The sequence below is a fragment of the Mixophyes fleayi genome, chromosome 12 (genome assembly GCF_038048845.1).
Source record: "Mixophyes fleayi isolate aMixFle1 chromosome 12, aMixFle1.hap1, whole genome shotgun sequence".
Taxonomy (NCBI): Eukaryota; Metazoa; Chordata; class Amphibia; order Anura; family Limnodynastidae; genus Mixophyes; species Mixophyes fleayi.
Window position 1 is genome coordinate 77,122,395 of NC_134413.1, and position 9,449 is coordinate 77,131,843.

Genomic DNA, 9,449 nt, shown 5'->3' on the forward strand with positions numbered 1-9,449 from the left:
TGATGTGCAAACTGGACGTAATAATAGGAAAAATCTTATTGAGGAATGTTGGACAAGATTCGTTGGGAGCATCAGTGGAGCCTAACCCCTTTCCAAACATCTGCCGGTCGGAGAACGGATATCTGCCTTTCTGGTCACACACAGCTTCTCCAAAATTAGAATGGCCAAATCTGGTGTCTTCTTTTGGAAAGAGGCTAAATGGATCTCGATTAAAGCCTTGATGTAAATATTTAGCGAGTGAGGTCTAAATGAATTGAGTTTCCTGAAGGAAAATCCATTGAGCGTTGTTTCTATGATTTATGTAGCACTCTAGGAAGTCCCGATTGGCGTTGACCACCGAGCTCCTCTTTGCAGAGATGGACGCTGAGATTAAGGCTTAAAGAGGCAAGACCCCAGACGAATCAGTACCCTCAGGGGAGCAGGACAGTACCTCGTAACTAGCGTTTATTAGGGCGGAAGTATAAGGATTGGTTTAGTTCATCACTGATTTACAAAAAGTTAATTATCATATGAAAAAAATATTTGGCAATATATTAAATAATTAATGAGTTTTCTTAAAAAGAACTGTTTTGTGAGCAAAGGCAAAAGTTCTGGATTCCGTCTTTTCGGTAACCGGTTATAACAATCTTTAGTAATACAAATAAAATGTAACAATACATTTATGAACATAAATGTGGATGTATGTTCCTCTATTGAATGTCTTGGGACTGGGTTTATATTTACAGTAACTAAGCCCTCACTGCTTCTTATAGGCAAGTTTTAGTAGTTCCAGTTGCCTTTGTAGAAAGTATTTGGAAAAATAAACCGTAGGTGTCTCGTTGTAGAAACCTGGTGTCCGGTAAAGCGTGGATGTAGATGTGGTAAGGTCTTCGCCTGGCCTGGACTGGTCATAATTGCTAGAATATTGGGTGTATAATTAGTGGTGCCACTTCTATTAATTCTGCTCTGTGCCAAGGTAGTTTGAAAGATGCTGGTGGCCGCTGTCGGGTCGGAGTGGGCTTAAAGTCACTGCGGGGTGATGGTCTGGAAACAGACGGCTGTCCCAGATGTCTGTTGGTTCTCCCGCACTGTTCTGGGTCCTTGTTGTCCCTTTCCCTCTCTTAATCACCAGATTCATCCTTCTCGGTAACAGTCCTCACCTGTCTGCTACCTGCTTTATCTACTCTGCTGTCTCTCTCCTTGACCTGTCTCCTTTCTCCTCTTGCTTTATTTTGGTTTCTCTCTCCCTACACATTTCTGTCTGTCACTTCCTTTCTCCCTTCCTTTTATATTTCCTTTATTCTTATCTATCTTTACCTCCAATGTTTTTCATCTTTGTCATGTCTCTGATAGGCTGCTGCTGTGTTTCCTCACTATTACTTCTTTCACTGACTCCTCAAATTAACCTTTTCTCTCTCAGTTGTCTCTGTCCAACCGCTCTGCTCTCCCTCTCCCTCCTCTCTCGTCCCCGTCGCTGGGCTCCACTTGAGCACCCCTCCGCTCTGCTCCACTTGAGCCCCCCCTCCGCTCTGCTCCACTTGAGCCCCCCCTCCGCTCTGCTCCACTTGAGCCCCCCCTCCGCTCTGCTCCACTTGAGCCCCCCCTCCGCTCTGCTCCACTTGAGCCCCCCCTCCGCTCTGCTCCACTTGAGCCCCCCCTCCGCTCTGCTCCACTTGAGCCCCCCCTCCGCTCTGCTCCACTTGAGCCCCCCCTCCGCTCTGCTCCACTTGAGCCCCCCCCTCCGCTCTGCTCCACTTGAGCCCCCCCCTCCGCTCTGCTCCACTTGAGCCCCCCCCTCCGCTCTGCTCCACTTGAGCCCCCCCCTCCGCTCTGCTCCACTTGAGCCCCCCCCTCCGCTCTGCTCCACTTGAGCCCCCCCTCCGCTCTCCTCCACTTGAGCCCCCTTCTATGAGAAAACAGATCTGCACACACCTTGAAATCTAATTGGCCAGAAGGCTGGGGCAAGGGCTCGCTCCGGTAACATGGGTGTGCGGACCGGGTCACTCATCTGCTCGGAGTACACCGGAGATATCCAGGACCACACAAGCCGCTTCACATTCTCTATTTTGTAAGGGCTGTTGTTTCTTACTCAAATTTATCTCCTTTTTAGATAATCAGATGAGGGTCACAGCCAAAGGGAGGCATCGATTTAAATAAGTCGAGAGACAACAAATACATTTGTATTGCACTATATAACAAGACCTAGTTATGGGCCGCTTCTTCGTAGAGTTAAACCCTTTTTAAGCAGGGGCGGGACAATAGCAAAATATGGGCAGAGCGATCCTGAGAGTGGAAGCCTGAGGGGTGCCCTTGTGGCCCCCTTCACCTTTGGGCCCTGTAGCTGCTACACCATTACAACCACTATTGTTCTGCCCCTGTCTTTAAGTAACAGCATATTGTGTGATTGACAAAGCTAACACTCGGTTTGCTGTGAAGGAAGTCATTATCACCCATTATTTTCTCCCCTGGGACTTTTTCTCTGAAGGGAAAAAGAGGGCACTTATTTTGGTATTGAAATCCAAAAGGAATGGAATAGAAAAATGTATTATGTTGGGGGTCAAACGCCCTAATTCAACCATAAAAGCTGATCTGGACTACCCAGGCTGTTGTAACAAGAATTCCAGGTGAGTTCAATCAAGATGTCCACAAGTAGAGGTTAGGAGTTCTCCAACGATCTTGTTACGAAGGTGGGCCTGTCTTTGACCATTGTAGGACCACTTTTGAGAAGTGAGGGATGTCTGTTGCTTCGACTTTAATTCTAAAAAGATTTTCACTTTTCATCATGGACTTAACACTAGTTCCATTACTGTTCACTATCAAATGGAAAGGAAAGCACCATTTGCTGTTTTGCAGAAGGTCATTGAGGGTTTAAGTTATAGCGTTTGCAGAGAGAGAGAGAGGTCTGATAATTTGCATCCTGGATTTCAATTGGATGTTTTTTTTTTCCGTCGTCAAAACAGCCTCTTTGAAGCCGTAATCCTGAAATTGAACTGTAACGTCCCTTCAAATATATTGTTTTTCCCTAGTTTACGGAGGTGGGATTCTATCCATTCGCAACTGATCGGCTTCAACTTCAAGAACATATTTCATAAATGAGTCATTGCTATTTGTCTAGGTCAGGAACAATCTTCAGGGTTCCATTTATTCTAAGAATTCTTGAACAATTACTGAGGCTAGAATTATGGACGCGGTGATCAGAACTCCTGGGTTAAGTGAATATCTTGACTCTCTGCACGTTGTCTTGGATTATTGTTTCTAAACCTGTAGGATTCCTTTGTTGGTGACCATGGCTACTGCAGTATTCTGGATTCAGATTAAAGAGGACATTTTGGATGGAGTTCACAAACGAGCTATAATTTTTCCGCTATGAACATGTTGTTTTTTAAATTGAAAAAAAATAAAAAAAATTATCTAATATATAAATGCTTAGTGGCGTCTGTGTGTTAAAAAAAAAAAAAAAAAAAAAGTTGCAGCGCCACCTGCTGGGCAGAGTTATACACTGACCTACTAAATTCTTAGTGTGTGTGGGAAAAAAATTTCAAAAAGGGCTGAAATTTGGTAGGGCTCAAACTCATTTTCGTGAGGAAATTTTACCTCATGAACACACATTAAAAAGGCCGCTTGCGTCGGGAAGTAACGCTCTTCCCCTGAGGAGGCCTGGGCTAGGTCCAAATGCATGACAAGCACCTTTTTAAGACCTTAAGTAGCTTGATTTGACTAGAATGCATGAGTATCATGCACGGGTTAACGTGTGTGTGTGTGTGTGTATATATATATATATATATATAATGAATATTTTTTTTTATTTTTTTCAAAGAAGCGCCATTTTGGCAATAAGACAGGTTACTTGATACATTCATCACGGGGAGCTCTGTCCCATTAGAGTAGGCTATTCCACTGTTGCGGAACTACAAATCTCAGCATGTCACAACAGCTGTAGAGCCATAAATTGCTTACCTCTTCATTCGTCTATAAATGATGCTGCTAAATCATTGTTAATTCCCCCAGATACAAAAATTAAAACTCCAATGCTTTGTGGGTAACGCCTGTCTCCGTTTTGCAAAAAAATAAAAAGGCTATTTTCCTTTTACTATGTAATGATCAATGTATTAACATTTTTGTTGTGCTTTTTTTGTTATTTACTTTTGCATATGTGAGTTTAATAACCGAAAAAAGTCATCTCCCTTGCCTCGTACAAACATAATAAAATAACCAACAGTAATCACACACAAGAGAGACATAGCTATATTCAATACAATAAACTTTATTAGCACAATTATTTTTTGTCACTTTTATTTTATTTCTTACATTTTCAGTAGAATGCAAAAGCGAAGCAATGGGATTTTATTCACTTTCATTTCTTTCTAACAATATGTATTTTTTTATTTATTTTTTTCACTTTTTTTTTTTGTAACAAAGTCTAGCCAACAAGGGACTCTTGATGGAAGGTATTCTTCTTTTTTTTTTTTAAATGGTCAGTGCAAAATGTTGTTAAAATTCTAGGTTCACATTATACTGTTCTCTTTCAGGCAATTCATATAATTCTCCCCATTTTATATTTTTATTTGTGCTGTCATTGTGGAAGCTACATGACTCCAAACGCTATGCAAATTTCAAATGTAATAACACAATTGTACTCTCTTCGGTCGTATTCGTGTATGGTAGGCAAATGAAAGCAGCTATCTGAGTGATGTTTGTCGGCACTGTTGTATTAAAATAATCTTTTCAGAGTGAAAAACATTGCCAGTACCACATGAAGGGATGTTCCACCTTCTGACAACTTTCAATGTATTGCGTTTCCTGCAAGTTTTGTGAAATGCCTTGCTGCATTGTTTCTGTGCTTTTCACTAAAACTTTCATATAATCTAGGTTGAGGTCATTATTTTTGTTGGGTACGACCCAACAAGATCTGCTCTCTGGTTTGGATTTAATGATACCCAACATGACAGAATTTTATCTCCTTCAAGGGCAAAAAAAAGTAAAAGTCTGCTGGGATGATATGCAGTCTTTGGTGAAAAACACAGTAAAGAACACTAAACATAAAGCAGAATATACAAAATTGCCAAAGGGCATGTGTATCCTATATAAGATTGTTATCTGAAAATGGAAAACCCCTCTAATTAAATGTACATGAAATTTAAAAATATTTTAATACATTTTGGAAAAGGATTAACAATTTTGGCACCTCACCACATAACAAATCTTTTATTTTTTTTTCTCCCTTGGGTATTTAAAGGAAAAATAATTGAAAATGTATTTGGTTTAACCCCTGTAAAGATTAAAACACAATTTGGAGTCATCCATCACAGATGCACAATGACAGCAGTTTACAAATATATTTTTAAATATATATTTCATTTTTGTTAATATTTAAAAAATATATCTCATATTCATTTCCAGGGTTTATTTTTATTTTTTGAATAATAGAAAAACCAAAACAGATCCCTTCATCTCAAGTCCTGCAGCTTTGCAATAAATTAACACTAAATATCAAGAGAAAACACTTAGTATATTTAATATACATATATTTATAATATATATGTACACACAGTTAACACGGTCTGAGCATTGGATGCTGGGAAAGAGCAAAACAAAAAATCGAATTCAACAATATGATGCTGACAAAGCAACACAGGAACGAAAGTAACAATATCAGGTGTGTGACTCTTTAACCATCCACTAAAGAAATGGATATGTGTCTTTTTTTTCCTTGTTAATACTTCCTAATTTTATGATTTTATTTTTGTTAAAGTTTTATTTTATTTTTCCAAGTATGGCTTTTTCCATAGGCAGCAACCATATTCATGAATGTATATATAAGGGAGATGGCTGTTAGGTCTAAAGTTTATAGTCAGAAAAATTTCAAGTATTAAAGGTCACTTGTAAAATATATATATATATCCTTTTTATCTATGTTGATTTATTTCTAGATGTGGATGTTTGACTGTGCATTTAGGTATGTGCTTTGATGATAGTAGGTTTCACTGAGAGATTTTCACTAATGCTTGGGGCTTCGTTTGTCCCCATTGAGCTAAGATATCACATAGTTTAATTTGATGCTTACATAGACGGTGGTCATGTCATATGGGTATATTTGGCGTAGCGAGCAGCACTTTTTTAAGGAGCATAACTGTTTTGGCAAAAAGCCACAACGAAATGACCAACTTTCAATATGGATTATATCTTCAGTTTACCGGCCAGGTTTCATATGCCACCAAAATGAAAGCAAATTATTATTTATTTATTTTTTTTTTTTTAAATCTTCTCAATTTCCTTTTACTTCTTTTACTAATATATTATATATAATACATTAGCAATTGCATTTAGCAAGATGCTTTTTCAAAAGGACATACTTTTTTTTTAGTATAATTTTATTTGTGATTGTTGCCAATTTATTAATTTATGGTGAGAAGTATGACACTTGACGTTTTGAAGGACAGTTTTGCCTTTCCCTGTTTTATTATATTGACTTTTTATATAAAATCAATATACACACATAATCCTGACCTTGTGAGGTTTTTGGTGAGGACATTTTCGGGGGTTGGTGTGTTTTGTCATTTAAAACATTTCTCCCAAAGCATTTACAAACATGTTTAAGAGAAAAACAAAATATTAAAGAGCTTAAATTACAAATTCTATCCTGATTGGTCATAGATGTACCTTACCTAGAATGTCTAGGAGTATGGTTTCAAGTCGCAAGTTCAAATCCCGGACAAACCCCCAATAATATATAATCTTATTACGTTGCGTGGAGATAGGTAGGACTGTTACCCTTGTAAAGTGGATTGCATCTAATTTTAAGCCTTGGGCGGCACAGGAGGCAGAATTGTCTAGTATACAACTGCAGCAACAAAACAGTCTACAGTCAAGGCACAGTAAAGATCAATGTAATGAGTAGACAATCTTTACAAAAATATATATGTATATTTTAATATTATGCTCTTGGATTTGTGTCTTTTAAACATGATATTTATAAGGGGGGGGGGGGGGGGTGATTTATAACCATCCCATGACGTAAATGGATTATGGAACCCATACTAAACAATTTTAAGATTTGGTCTAAAAGCTGGCACCTAAACATGTGGTACATGTGCCATAAATATTAATTCCAGTAGTTGGATTATAACCATTAACAAGTAATTTGTTGTATCATCTCTCTTCAACACATCCAAATTTCAGAATAAAATAAAAACATCAACATGTAGTATTTGAATTAGGAAATATTCTGTTCCGACAGCTGTGGTTACCATTGCACACAGTAAATCCCACTATAAAGAACCGGTCGGAACTTTCATACAAGAAATATGATTACCCTTAGTCCGTAATGGAAAATATCCCCAAAGACTGAGCAGCCACTCAGTCAATTTTTGTTTGTTTGCCTTATAAATTATGAATTAAAGGCTTTGTTGTTATTGGTATATACAAAAAAATAATGACAAGTAGTGTGCCCTTTGCAAAATAACTAACCATTGGAAAAATAATGTTCATTTAAATAACTACGCAAGTAACTAAAATTTTTATAACTCTTGTTCCTGCCTGGAATAAAAGTGGAGCTGGCACCTGTACATAGTGGAGGCAGCCATTTTGTGGGCCAAATTCATATTCATGAGAATGTAGCCTATCTCTTCACTGAGAGCCATGCAAATAAGACAGACCTCATGAATATTAGTCAGGCCTCATGCATATAAGACAGACCCCATGAATATTAGTCAGGCCTTATGCATATGACAAACCTCATGAATATTAGTCAGGCCTCATGCATATAAGGCAGACCTCATGAATATTAGTCAGGCCTCATGCATATAAGACAGACCTCATGAATATTAGTCAGGCCTCATGCATATAAGACAGACCTCATGAATATTAGTCAGGCCTCATGCATATAAGACAGACCTCATGAATATTAGTCAGGCAATGCTTCAGTGATGTCACTGGATCCTAACAAATTCATAGGCTGCATACTGGTTTAGCCCACAATTTAATGTAGGTGAAGGTCCAGCTTAAAAAGAAGCTATTGTTAATAACTGAGGAAATATATTGTGGATAGTGTTAAATAGATCATTTTGTTAACTGACTTTTGGTCAAAATTTTTAAGGGGTTCAAATACATATCTTAGTCTCTGTTTCTCCACCAACCTCCTCCTCCTCCATAGGACCCACACTCGTACTAGGGGTACAATCAGTCTATGATAAATAGAATGGGGCAGATTTAAAGGAAAAATGGAGGTGTTGCCCATAGCAACCAATCAGATTCTAGCTCTCATGTTCTAGAATGCCCTAGATAAATACTAGGCAGAATCTGATTGGTTGCTATGGCTTCTTTCAACCCTGATTAAAAATTTAAGGTAGTCCACAATATATTTTGGTGGACCTGTCCTCTACACCAATACTCAGCCTATTAATCCACTAGCCATCAATGAGGCATGGGGCCCTTTCAGTAAGTTCCTAACGAATTAGCAGGCTCTCCTCTCGTGAGTAATGGATTCAGCCCGCAAAATGGTGGCCTACGCCGAGGGTAGGTGTCAGACCCGCTTTAAGGTTCCACGACGGCCTCCTCTCTATCTAGGTATCTTATTCATTGGCTGCAGAACGGAATTAAAAGCACAACACAAATCTTCTAAACAAATCTTCTAGTGCGAATGCTCTGAGGTGAGGTTGGGGCGGGACAGACCAAAGGGCGCTGCTTTCTTCGTTAGCGGGCATCAGTCGTGTAAACAACAACACCACACAACGAGTGCGATAACGGACACAGCACAAAGAAAACAATACGCTCCCTTCCCAGCAGTTTAAAAAAAGCAGCAATAACACAGATTTCTTCTGGCCCTTGGCGAAGAATGAAAACAAATTTGAGTTATAACTTATAATACACAAACGATAGAAGTGGTCGATCAGCTCCAGATTAAACAACGGAGAAGGAAAAAACATAATAAAATCTTTGTTTTCTCTCGTTTTGGCCGCCAGCGAGTGTCAAGCGCTGGGAGACGAACCGTGCTGGTGTCTCATTATATTCAGAGCTGCTGGTATGTTTACCAGACGTCTGCTGATTCACTGGGGAGATTCGTTGCCTCCGCTGCGCCTTAATGTATCAAGAGCGCACACGTTAAGTCCTTGGAGCATCGATTTTAATACCGCAAACAAAAAAAGTGTAGTATAATTCATCCTATTTGTTTGTTTTGTTTTTGGTGTGGGTGCACTGGGGACCGATAACCCCCCTCCCCTCCCAACAAACGTAACAAGCAGGAGCCAACAATGAGATAACATGTTCAACATTTGTATTCTGCATTACCCTGTAATACGAGAAGCTTTGTTTACATCGGTGTGAAGAGCTCTACAATGGGGTGATTTTCAAATTGAGGGATAGTCGTCCCTTAAAGGTTAAGGGGTCTATTTGTGACACACCGCCTATTGCTCACGTTTATATCTTATGGCAATGATAAGAAATGGATTGACGTGGCAATTTATTAAAATGAA